Genomic DNA, 10,924 nt, shown 5'->3' on the forward strand with positions numbered 1-10,924 from the left:
CAGGATATGTGTATTCCGAAACTGAAGAAATACTCAAATGGTAAAACAGTACAACTGTGGCTGACAAGGGAAGTTAAAGCTATTGAAAAAGCAAAAGAAAGGGCATGCAACAAAACAAAAATTAGTGGGAAGATAGAGGATTGGGAGATTTTTAAAAACCTACAAGGAGCAACAAAACAATCATTAGAAAGGAAAAGTTAAAATATGAAAGCAAGTTAGCAAATAATATCAAAGTGGATAGTAAAAGGTTTTTTTCAAGTACGTTAAAAATAAAAGAGAAAAGCGAGTGGATGTAGGACCACTAGAAAATGAGGCAGGAGAAATAATAACAGGGGACAAGGAGCTAATTCATGAACTAAATGAGTATTTTGCATCAGTCTTCACTATGGAAGACACTAGCAGTATTCCTGATGTTGTAGTGTGTGAAGGAAGAGAAGTGGGTGCAGTTACTATCACAAGAGAGAAGATGCTCAAAAAGCTGAAAGACCTAAAGGTACATAAGGCACTTGGACCAGATGAACTGCACCCTAGGGTTCTGAAAGAGGTAGCGTTAGAGATTGTGGTGGCATTAGAAATGATCTTTCAAGAATCATTGGACTCTGGCTTGGCACCAGAGGGCTGAAAAATTGCAAATGCTACTCTACTCTTTAAGAAAGGAGGAAGGCAACAGAAAGGAAATTATAGACCAACAGCCTGACCTCAGTGGTTGGGAAGATGTTAGAGTCAATTGTTAAGGATGAGGTGATGGAGTACTTGGTGACACAGGACAAGATAATACAAAGTCAGCATGGTTTCCTTCAGAGAAAATCCTGCCTGATGAACCTGTTAGAATTCTTTGAAGAGATTACAAGGAGGATAGATAAACGGGATGCAGAGGATGTTGTATATGTGGACTTTCAGAAGACTTTTGACAAAGTGCCACACATGAGGCCGCTTACCAAGCCCATGGTATTACAAGAAAGTCACTAACATGGCTAGAGCATTGGCTGATTGGTAGGAGGCAGCCAGTGGGAATAAAGGGATTCCTTTCTGGTTGGCTGCCAGTGACGAGTGGTGTTCCGCAGGGGTCAGTGTTGGGATCACTTCTTTTTATGCTGTATATCAATGATTTAGATGATGGAATAGATGGCTTTTTTGCCAAGTTTTCAGATGATACAAAGATTGGTGGAGGGGCAGGTAGTGTTGAGGAAGCAGGTAGGATGCAGAAGGACTTAGACAGATTAGGAGAATGGGCCCGAGAGTGGCAAATGAAATACAATGTTGGAAAATGCATGGTCATGCACTTTGGTAGCAGAAATAAATGTGTGGACTATTTTCTAAACAGGGAGAAAATCCAGGAATCTGAGATGCAGAGGGACTTGGGAGTCCGAAGGCAAATGCCACGTTGACATTCATTTCAAGAGGTCTAGAATACATAAGCAAGGATGTGATGCTGAGGATTTATAAGTCACCGGTGAGGCCTCACCTCATCTTGAGTATTGCGAACAGTTTTGGGCTCCTCATTTTAGAAAGGATGTGCTGGCATTGGAGAGGGTCCAGAGGAGGTTCACAAGGATGATTCCAGGAATGAAAGTGTTATCATGCGAAGAACGTTTGATGGCTCTGGGTCTGTACTTGCTGGAATTCAGAACAATGGGGGGGGGGGGGGAGGCAGAGAGCTCATTGAAGCCGTTCGAAAATTAAAAGGCCTAGACAGAGTAGATGTGGAAAGGATGTTTCCCATGATGGGACAGTCTACGACAAGAGGGCACAGACTCAGGGTAGAGGGGCACCGTTTCAAAACAGAGATGCGGAGAAATTTCTTTAGCCAAAGGGTGGTGAATTTGTAGAATTTGTTACCACAGGCAGCTGTGGAGGCCAGGTCGTTGGGTGTATTTAAGGCATTGTATTTAAGAGATTGATAGGTCCTTGATTGGACATGGCATTAAAGGTTACAGGAAGACCGGGAACTGGGATTATGGAGGAGAAGGAAAAAGGATCAGCCATGTTTGAATGTTGGAGCAGACTAGATGGGCTAGATGGCCTAATTCAGCTCCTGTGTCTTATTGTCTTATGGTAATCTCAAAGGATACAAGCCAAATCTTTAATCATGTTGTATGAGTTAACAATGGTGTTAAATGGGACAGAGAACAGATGCAGCACTTGAACACTACACATCCAAGAGACATTTGCTTTATAGTTTGACAGTTTTATCCAAATGAAGCCCAAAACTTAAGATATACAGAGTCCTGGTGTCTCTTGCATAGGAACAGCTGACCACTTATTTAGCTCCAATCTCATTTTTGGCTGTCTATTGAAGTTGTCTTTATGACATAAAATATATGGCATTGGGGAAACGCAGCATTGCCAACCTTTGAGTGTTGTGTTCAGTTCTAGTCACCTCATTATGGGAAGAATGTGGAAGCTTTAGAAATGGTGCAGATTTTCCTTGATTAGAGAGAATGTATTATGAGGGACAGTTGAGCAAGCTAGCTCTTTTCTCTTTGGAGTGAAGGAGGATGAGAGGTGTCTTGATAGAGGTATATAAGATGATGAGAGGCAATGATAAGAGGTATCGATAGAGAGGACAGCCAGCACCTTTCTCCCAGGGCAGAAATAGCTAATGCAAGAGGACATAATGTTAAGGCGATTGGAGGAAAGTATACAGGGGGATGGCAAAGGGAGGTTTTTTACACAGAGAGTGGGGTGGGAGCATGGATTGTGCTACCAGGGGTGGTGGTAGAGGCAAATATATTAGAAACATTTCAGAGAATCTTAGCAAAAATGGATAGCCATGCAGGAGGGAGGTGTTAGATTTATTTTGGAGTAGGTTATAAGACTGTCACAACATCATGGGCCGAAGAGCCTGTATAGTGCTGACTTGTTCTACGTTCTATGTTCGCTAGCATGTACTGTCTGTTTCTAATTGCTTTTGAGCAGGTGGCGGAGAGCTACTCCGGTGATTCTGCTGCATGTTTCCCACAAGACTGAAGGGGAGATCGCTTCAGGATTCATACCAAGCAAAGGTGTAGAAATAACAATATATTTCCAGGGCAGGGTATTGCGCGACTTGAATGGAAGCCTGCAGATTGTGGAGTTCAAATGTGCCTTCTGCTGTAGTTTTTCTAGGTGGTGGATGTCGTAGGTTCTAGGGATTCTGTTGGAGTGAACGTGATGAGATAGGCCAGTGCATTTTGTAGATAATACACACTGCTGGCACTTTACACTGGTGGTGCAGAAAATGAATACTTAGGATGGCTTATATGACATCAGTCAAGCAGGCTGCTTTATCCTCAATATCTTCAAGGTTTTAAGAGTTGTTAGAGCTGCATTCCAGGAAGGTGGAGATCTTGTAGAAAGTGAACAGGCTTTGTAGTTTTGGGAGGAGAGTCAATCAGTACCGTACACCCTGCCACTGATGTGGTACCTGTGTCATTTATGTGGTTGGACCACTTGAGTTTCAGGTCTGTGGTGCTCCCTTGGGCTTTAATGGCAGAGACGTGGTGATAGTAATGCCACTGTAAATCAAAACCAACTTGTCAGTCCTTTCTCTTGTTTTAATGAACAGGCAATGCAGAATACAATGCAAATGGAGAACAGATCCAAGGCTCCTACTTTACATCCCCTAATCATTATACTAGAATAATTACAACTGCATGCCATCAGGACACAGGAGACATGAAATCTCAATGTTTACCCTCTTTTGGTAAGCAGTCTACCCTGGATTGCAATCTTCTCTTGTCAAGCCAGATTGTTCCTCTTGACTGCATTCAGGAGAATCTGTCTTGAAATGTCGCTGCCAAAGCTCATCCAAGCTCAAAACAGGAGACTCATTAACTGTCAGCTCTGGCTGAGTGTAGTCTCTTCCACAGCCATGGTCTCCTTTCAACGGTCCTGTGGTAAACCATATATGTAGGTTGTAACTGGGTTACCTGTCTGGACATGCCTGGACATGCCCCTCTGCTGACTGCTCCTGTGGCTCCTCCCACAGACCCCTGAATAAAGGAGATTGTGTCACTGCTCCTCCCTCAGTCCAGGACAGATATTCAGCATGGACGTTGGACCATTTACTGTTAATAAAAGCCTTTCAGTATTTACTCTACTTCCAGTCTTCTGGAGTAATTGATAGTGCATCAAGTCCATTAGCAGTCCAAACCAGCATTGTTCTGATTGCAAGGGCCCATCATTAACAACGGCTCCAATGTCTTAGGCACATTCACCCCTATCAACAGTTCCATTTCTGACTCAATTTCCGGCAAATGAATAAGCTTCATGTGAGACCATTCCTGAAGATCTCCCTGATGACATATGTTCTCTGTGTAGTTAGGCAGTTCACAATAGTTTTCACTATCTAAGCCAACCACTTCCATCCTGAAACAACTTATCTACACCTGAGCTTCTCTTGACCCCTCCTGCGTAAGAGGATACATGTTTCGTTTTCTGTCAGGTCAAGTTTGTTCATGAGGCTCAAGGCTGTACTTCCTTGATCTAGGAAAGCAGAAGTAAGTACTGTCTTGTTACTTTTCTTGGTCTTTACCTGAACTGGAATTACAGGAAGTTTACAATCATGATCACAAGCCCCCATAAAGCCATTAGGTACCAAGGCGGTACTTGCTGCAGTGTTTGCGTCATTCACACTTTGTTTGGAACCTCCATCCTTTTCGTCAGTTCCAGGCTCATTTGTAGTTTCACTTTCCACAATACCCACAGCAGTGGCAAAGCTGCTTCCTTTAGCTTAAGAATTAATTTGTGATCCAGTTTTGTTCACACCTTTGATTACTTCTGGCAATTAGCAAACATACAATCTTGAAGCAATGAAATTTAAGCATACCCAAGTGTAAACTAAGCATAACTGAGTGTTATTAAGCATTCAGCAAAAGATACGACCTTCGCTGGTCTCCAGCTACTCCAGACTGCAGTGAACAAAGCATGAAGATGTAACTTACTCCCTTCGCTTCTATCAAGCCCCCTACTCATGTGACTAGTTACCATAATAAACACGCAACACAGAATATAATGCAGATAGAGACCAGATGCATGCCTCCTACATATGCTGTATGTGTTCAGTGCTGTGTATGACTGTGGATACTGTGTTTTGTACCTTGGCCCCGGAGCAACGCTGTTTCATTTGGCTGTATTCGCAGGTATTCATGTATGGTTGAATGCCAATTAAACATGAATTGAATTGAATTGAAGTAATTGCCTGAATGTTGCCTTGACCTAGCTCTGTGGAAGCGTGGACTAACTCAGTCGACGAGAAGTTGTAGAAAAAAAATTGAACTAAAAGGAAAATTGGCAAGTGGTACTGTGTTCATTTCTGGTCGCTTCATTATAGGAAGGAGGTACAAGCTTTGGAGAGGGTGTGGAGATTTACCAGGGTGCTGCCTGGACTAGAGAGGTCGAGTGAGCTAGGGCCTTTCTCCTTGGAGTGAAGGAGGATGAGAGGTGAGTTGATAGAGGTATACAAGATGATAAGAGGATTAGATCGAGTGGGTGGCCAGAGACGTTTTCCCAGGATGGAAATGGCTAATGAAGGGAGCATAGTTTTAAGGTGATTGGAGAAAAGCATAAGGGGATATCAGAGATCAGTGTTTTTATACAGAATGGTGGGTACATGGAACATCCTGCTAGGGGTGGTGCATGAGACGGGCACATTAGGGATGTTTAAGAACCTTCTAGATAGGTACATGGATGATAGGAAAAATGGAAAGCTGTGTAGAAGGGAAGGATTAGATCGGTCTTAGAATATCTTATGAAGTCGGCATATCGTGGGCTGAAGGGCCTGTACTGCGCTGTAGTGTTCTGTTCTATGTCAATAAATGCCAGTCTTACTACCAATGCTTACAATTTTAAAAGAACTGCAATTAATTTGGAGTCACTACAATGAGTAGAGAATGTATTTGTTCTATGTAAAGAACATGTGTTCAATAAGCTGCCTAACATAATGGGAGCTTTGAAGTTTGAATCCTCTACAGAAGATACCATAGGATAGAAATCAATCAAGGAGTCCCTGGAATGCTCAAAGGCAGAGGAAAATGTATTTTTGTGTATCATGCTGAGATGTGGAAATCTGTCGTATCTGAAAAGTGTGGTGGAAGGTGGGAACAAAGGGTATCCAAAATAGTTGTGGGGTGAAGGTGCTTGTCATAACATAGAAGTTGGACAAATCTTGCCAAGAGTCTTGTCAAGCACAGCACAGAGGGGATTCCTGCTCTGAGTGAAATGGACAGTGTGGCCTATCAGTTATGCAACTGGTGCAGCAAGAGCTGGGGAAACCAGACGGGATGAATGAAGATTGTACTGGATGTCTGTGGAAAGTCTATTCCAAAGACAGAGCAGGAAGTTTCAGAAGGGGAGGGTAGAGACAAACTGCAGAAAGATAAGATATGAATGGAAATTTCAGGCAAATTCAATGGAATTCTCAGTTAATGGTAAAAGCAGGAAGCAGCACTGGAAGAGTCATTAGTACAGCGGAAAGGAGATTAGGGAGGTAACAGGAGTCAGGTCAAAACAAAGACTGATTTGGCATCGATAAGAGGAAGTGAGTAGATTTTAGGGGTTAAAGAATTAAATGCCAGATTGACTTCAGACAGAAAAGTTCAGAAGAATGTTGTAGATGATGGGGGTCATTCAACACACAAACAAGAAGACCTGTAGGCCATCCAGGTGATGGATGAGGTACAGGCAAACTGTATCAAATACCATCTCATTGTATCTATTTTCAAGCACAAAGGAGGTGCAAAGACAGACAAATTTAATTGTCCAATGGCTTGTTTTTGATTGGTGCAATGCACTCAAGTCAGTGCTCTTTCTAAAGTAACCCTGAAAACTCTATACAATGTTATCTTAAATATTGAATTGTGCACTATGGACCTCCATAAAGATGTGTTGAAAAAATTAGTCCATAGTAGTTCCTGATTAGTGGGTGTTAACCCTGGGAAGGAAGTTATTGCATTAATAGTTGGAAATATGCTGTGTGAATGCTATTTAAAGGGGTATTCGTTTCCATTGAGGTAAGTTTCTATTTGGTTGATTTAGTGACTGGTGTTTATTGTTAGCTGACAATATTTAGGACTACAAGAAAGTCAGCAGGTGCTGGAAATCCAGAGCAACACACACAAAATGCTGGAGGAACAGGTCAGGCAGCATCTATGGAAATGCATTAACAGTCGACGTTTTGGGCTGAGACACTTTTCAGGACTGAAAAAGAAGGAGAAGTATTTCTGACTTGAGTTTTCCAGATGTAAACGAGAAGGTGACTTTGTGAGCTATTGCATTTTAAGGATCGGCTTCACAAAATTTAAAGGTTTATTTTATTTTTGATTCACTTTTGCGGTTGTGAAATGAATGAGAGCAAGAGCAGATCTAAAGGGGTCTTTCGTCATGAGGAGGCACTGCTTCATCAAAAGGGTAGTGTGCCTGCTTCTTCAGGGACAGCAGGACTGAGCTTTGGCCAGTTACTACCCGTCACCTTCTCCGACAAGAGTCATAATCCTGCTTCAGAATGTCATAACATTGTGGATTATTCTGGGAAATCCCTCAAATCCTTGACAACAGACACAGCATCAATTCAGGCCAATCACTGCCACCCAATTCCCAACAGAACTTCTTATTGTTTTGTTGCAAAAAGAAGGTATTTGGGATCATAAAGTCAGGGAACATGAGGAGAGCCATTTGCGCAGAACTAGATGAAGAGAAAGAGAGGAGTCAAACTGAAATCTGAGGGAGACAGGAGCAGGCTGAAATAACTCTTCTGTCAGAATATTCCTGTTTGTAGTTTAGGCAGAGGAGTTTGAAGGGAGATGTCTGGAGAACACTGAGCTTGGATTAACAACTAATTAACAATTGAAGAGCAGATGGTGGGGAATGGGAATGGTAGTCAGACAGTTAGCATTTATCCTCAGCAAGTTATTCATTCTCCTAAAGCAATTTATTGTTTTCTTTGCATCATAGGAACCAAATGACCCGCTAAGTGTTTCCACTATCTTCCCCCATTATTGTTCCGGCTTAAGTTTTGTCAACTAACAGTACATTATATATTCTAAAGCCTATTTGATATTACTCTTTCCGGGCAGGACCCTTCAGTTAGTAAATCGGTTTATTCATTGTCACATGTACTGAAGTGCAGTGAAAACTTGTCTAGAATATAATTTACTGCATTACAACAGTGCATTGTGGAAATATGGGTGCTAGTGAGCTTTCTTGGCTGTGGCATCATGGTGATTACACCACAACAAGCTATTGGTGCTGTTTCCTCCTAGGAAATTGAAATTCTCAACCTCTTGACCTCAGCACCATTGAGATAAACAAGAGCACGTATACTACCACCCTCCTTCCTGAAGTCAATGACCAGCTCTGTTGCTTTAATGACATTGAGAGAAAGGTTATTGTCGTGATGCCATATCATTAGGCTCTCTATGTCCTCCCTTTATTGTTATTTGAGATACAGCTCACTGTAGTGGTGCCGCCTGCAAGCTTTTCAATAGTGTTGGTGCAGAACCTGGCCCTGCAGTCTTCAGTTTATAGGGTGTAGAGTAGGGGACTGAGGATATAGCCTCTTGGGGCATCTGTGCTGAGAATAATCGTGGGGAGGTGTTGCTGCTTAACCATAGATATTGCAGTCTTTTGGTCAGGAAGTCGAGATTCCAGTTGCAAAGGGAGGTGTTGAGTCGCAGCTCTAGGAGTTTGAGATGAATTTGCTTGGAATGATAGCATTGAAGGTGGAGATGTAGTTATTAAGTCATATTGTTACATAGGTGTATTTTCTGTCCAGATGCTGCAGAGATGAGAGTAGGGCCAGGGCAATGGCCTGTTTCAGTGGTAGACGAATTGCAGTGGGTCAAGTGCTCTGAAAGGCGAGAGTTAATGCATGCCATGATCAGCCTCATGATATTGCATGTCAGAGGCACCAAGCAGTAATCACTAAGCCACATTACCTTGTTTTTCTTAGATACTGGAATGAGCAGGTGTGAACTTCAGGATCAAACAGGGAGAGATTAAAATGTCTCCAAATACCCATGCCAGCTGATTTGTACAGGACCTAAGGATACAACCAAGGACACTATCCAGGCCAGTTACTTTCCATGGGATGAAGGGTTCCGGCCCGAAATGTCAACTGATCTTTTCCACGGATGCTGCCTGACCTGCTGAGTTCCTCCAGCGTGTTGTGAGTGTTACTTTCCATGGGATCACTTTCCGGAAGACTTACCTTACATCTGCATTGGTGACTGTGGGATCAGGTGCACTGGAAACTCTCGGGGTGGGTGGTGACATTCCAATACCCTTCTGTTGAAAACATACATAGAATGTGTTACGCACATCGGGAAGGACGTACTGTTGTCAGCAATGCTGCCTGACTTTGTTTTGCGGCCTGTTTTAGCACTTAAGCCCGGCCACAACTGACAGCTGGTCTAATACTGATTTTGGACTTGTATTGTCTCCTGGCAACGCTGATAGCTTTACAGAGGTCAGGGTTGCCTGATTTGAACACAGCAGTCTGACGTTATGGTTATTAAGACTTTATCTTAATATCATGTATGTTTTTGAATTTTAAATGAGGAATCCCTGTAGTAGAAAGTGTTGTGGGTGGATCATAATATTTTCTTGTTCTATCTCTCCTCTGCAGTGTACTTCTACCCTGATATATGCAAACCGAGATAACGCAGAAATACCACAGTACGTGCGAGATAATGGAGCACTTAAGAAAAGTGCGGCTGCTCAAATAAGTTACGCAAACAACATGAAATATGATTTTAATATTTATACCCAAAAGAATCCCCAATATCAAATATTCAAGAGTGACATTATTAAAGGCGTAAAAGCAGCAGGAGATTTTGGAGGGATCTATTAATACCATTGCGTGAGTCAGTGCATCAGAGGCAGCGCTGGCAGGAAAAGTAAAGAGTATAGTCTATTACTAACTCTTTGAAAATTCTTCACAGACTGCAATAAACATAACTCATCAATGATGGGAAAAACTTTACAGGAAATGGCAACAATACAGATTTAATGGAAAAATCTTCACAGCAACTTTCATAGGCATGATGGACTTTCAGTAGTCCTCCAAAATCCAATGATTCTATGCCTAAACAAGAACAATTTAGCCCAAGAAAAGCAGATTAATTTCTCTGATAAAATGCAGTGAAAGGGGGATGATTTCAAATTGAGAGATACATTGAGCTCAGGGTAATTGAATAAAACAAATTCTGTGTGTGAAATTAATCCCTGTCATTTGCATTTGACTGAATCCGAAACACGAATGATAAGGAATTACGGAATCATCCCCTTTCTGCCCAGGAGTACTGTTGCTACCTCCAGAGACCCTGGACTTCCCAGTGCTCTGCTGCGGTTAGTTTGTGAGGAGGGTGGTAAGGGTGAGTGTCTGAATAAACAGAGGACACAGATGGAGGTGAAAGTGGCGAAAATCCCTTGGTGTCGTAGGAGGTTGCCGTAAGGCAGGGAGAGATTGATGAGGTCACAGAGTAGATTAGCGAATCATGAAGGAGGTGATCCCTTTGAAAGACTCAAAGGGGAAGGGAAGGAAATTTGAGTTGGCTGGGGGAATCTGCTTGGGGCTGGCAGAGAACATGGAGAATGATTTGTTAAATATGGCGGATATTGGGATGGATGGGAGGAACTGGGGAGCTCAATTCTTGCTCTGTTGAGGAGAAGGGGTGAAAGCAGGAATGCAGAGAATAGGATGTTTGGAAAACAATTGTAACTCGCTTTAAGCTTACTAGTGAATGGTGGGCTGGCGTGCAGCACAAAATCTCGAGCAGTGGCTCTCCATCCGGTCCGGGTCCAGTCAGGATCCAGCTAAGATTATATGTCAAGGTTGCATGATCTTTATTCTTGATGATATTAAAAAAGGCTGATAGATTAGTCCAAGAAAATTATTTCTTATAGGTGAAGTTGTGGTGATCACCCGATTCTGGTGGCACATGTA

General features: G+C 42.4%; 1 long non-coding RNA gene across 2 annotated transcripts in view; it reads right to left on the reverse strand.

The window, feature by feature from the left end:
- LOC134358521 (uncharacterized) overlaps positions 1–9,346 on the reverse strand; it is a 28,800-nt gene extending 19,454 nt beyond the window's left edge. For both annotated transcript variants that reach the window (XR_010020887.1, XR_010020886.1), the window contains exon 1: positions 9,188–9,346. This is a non-coding gene — a long non-coding RNA (uncharacterized LOC134358521). The remainder of the gene's footprint in view (positions 1–9,187) is intronic.
- Between the last annotated feature and the right edge of the window lie 1,578 nt (positions 9,347–10,924).

Source organism: Mobula hypostoma, chromosome 2 (genome assembly GCF_963921235.1).
Source record: "Mobula hypostoma chromosome 2, sMobHyp1.1, whole genome shotgun sequence".
NCBI classification, from domain to species: Eukaryota; Metazoa; Chordata; class Chondrichthyes; order Myliobatiformes; family Myliobatidae; genus Mobula; species Mobula hypostoma.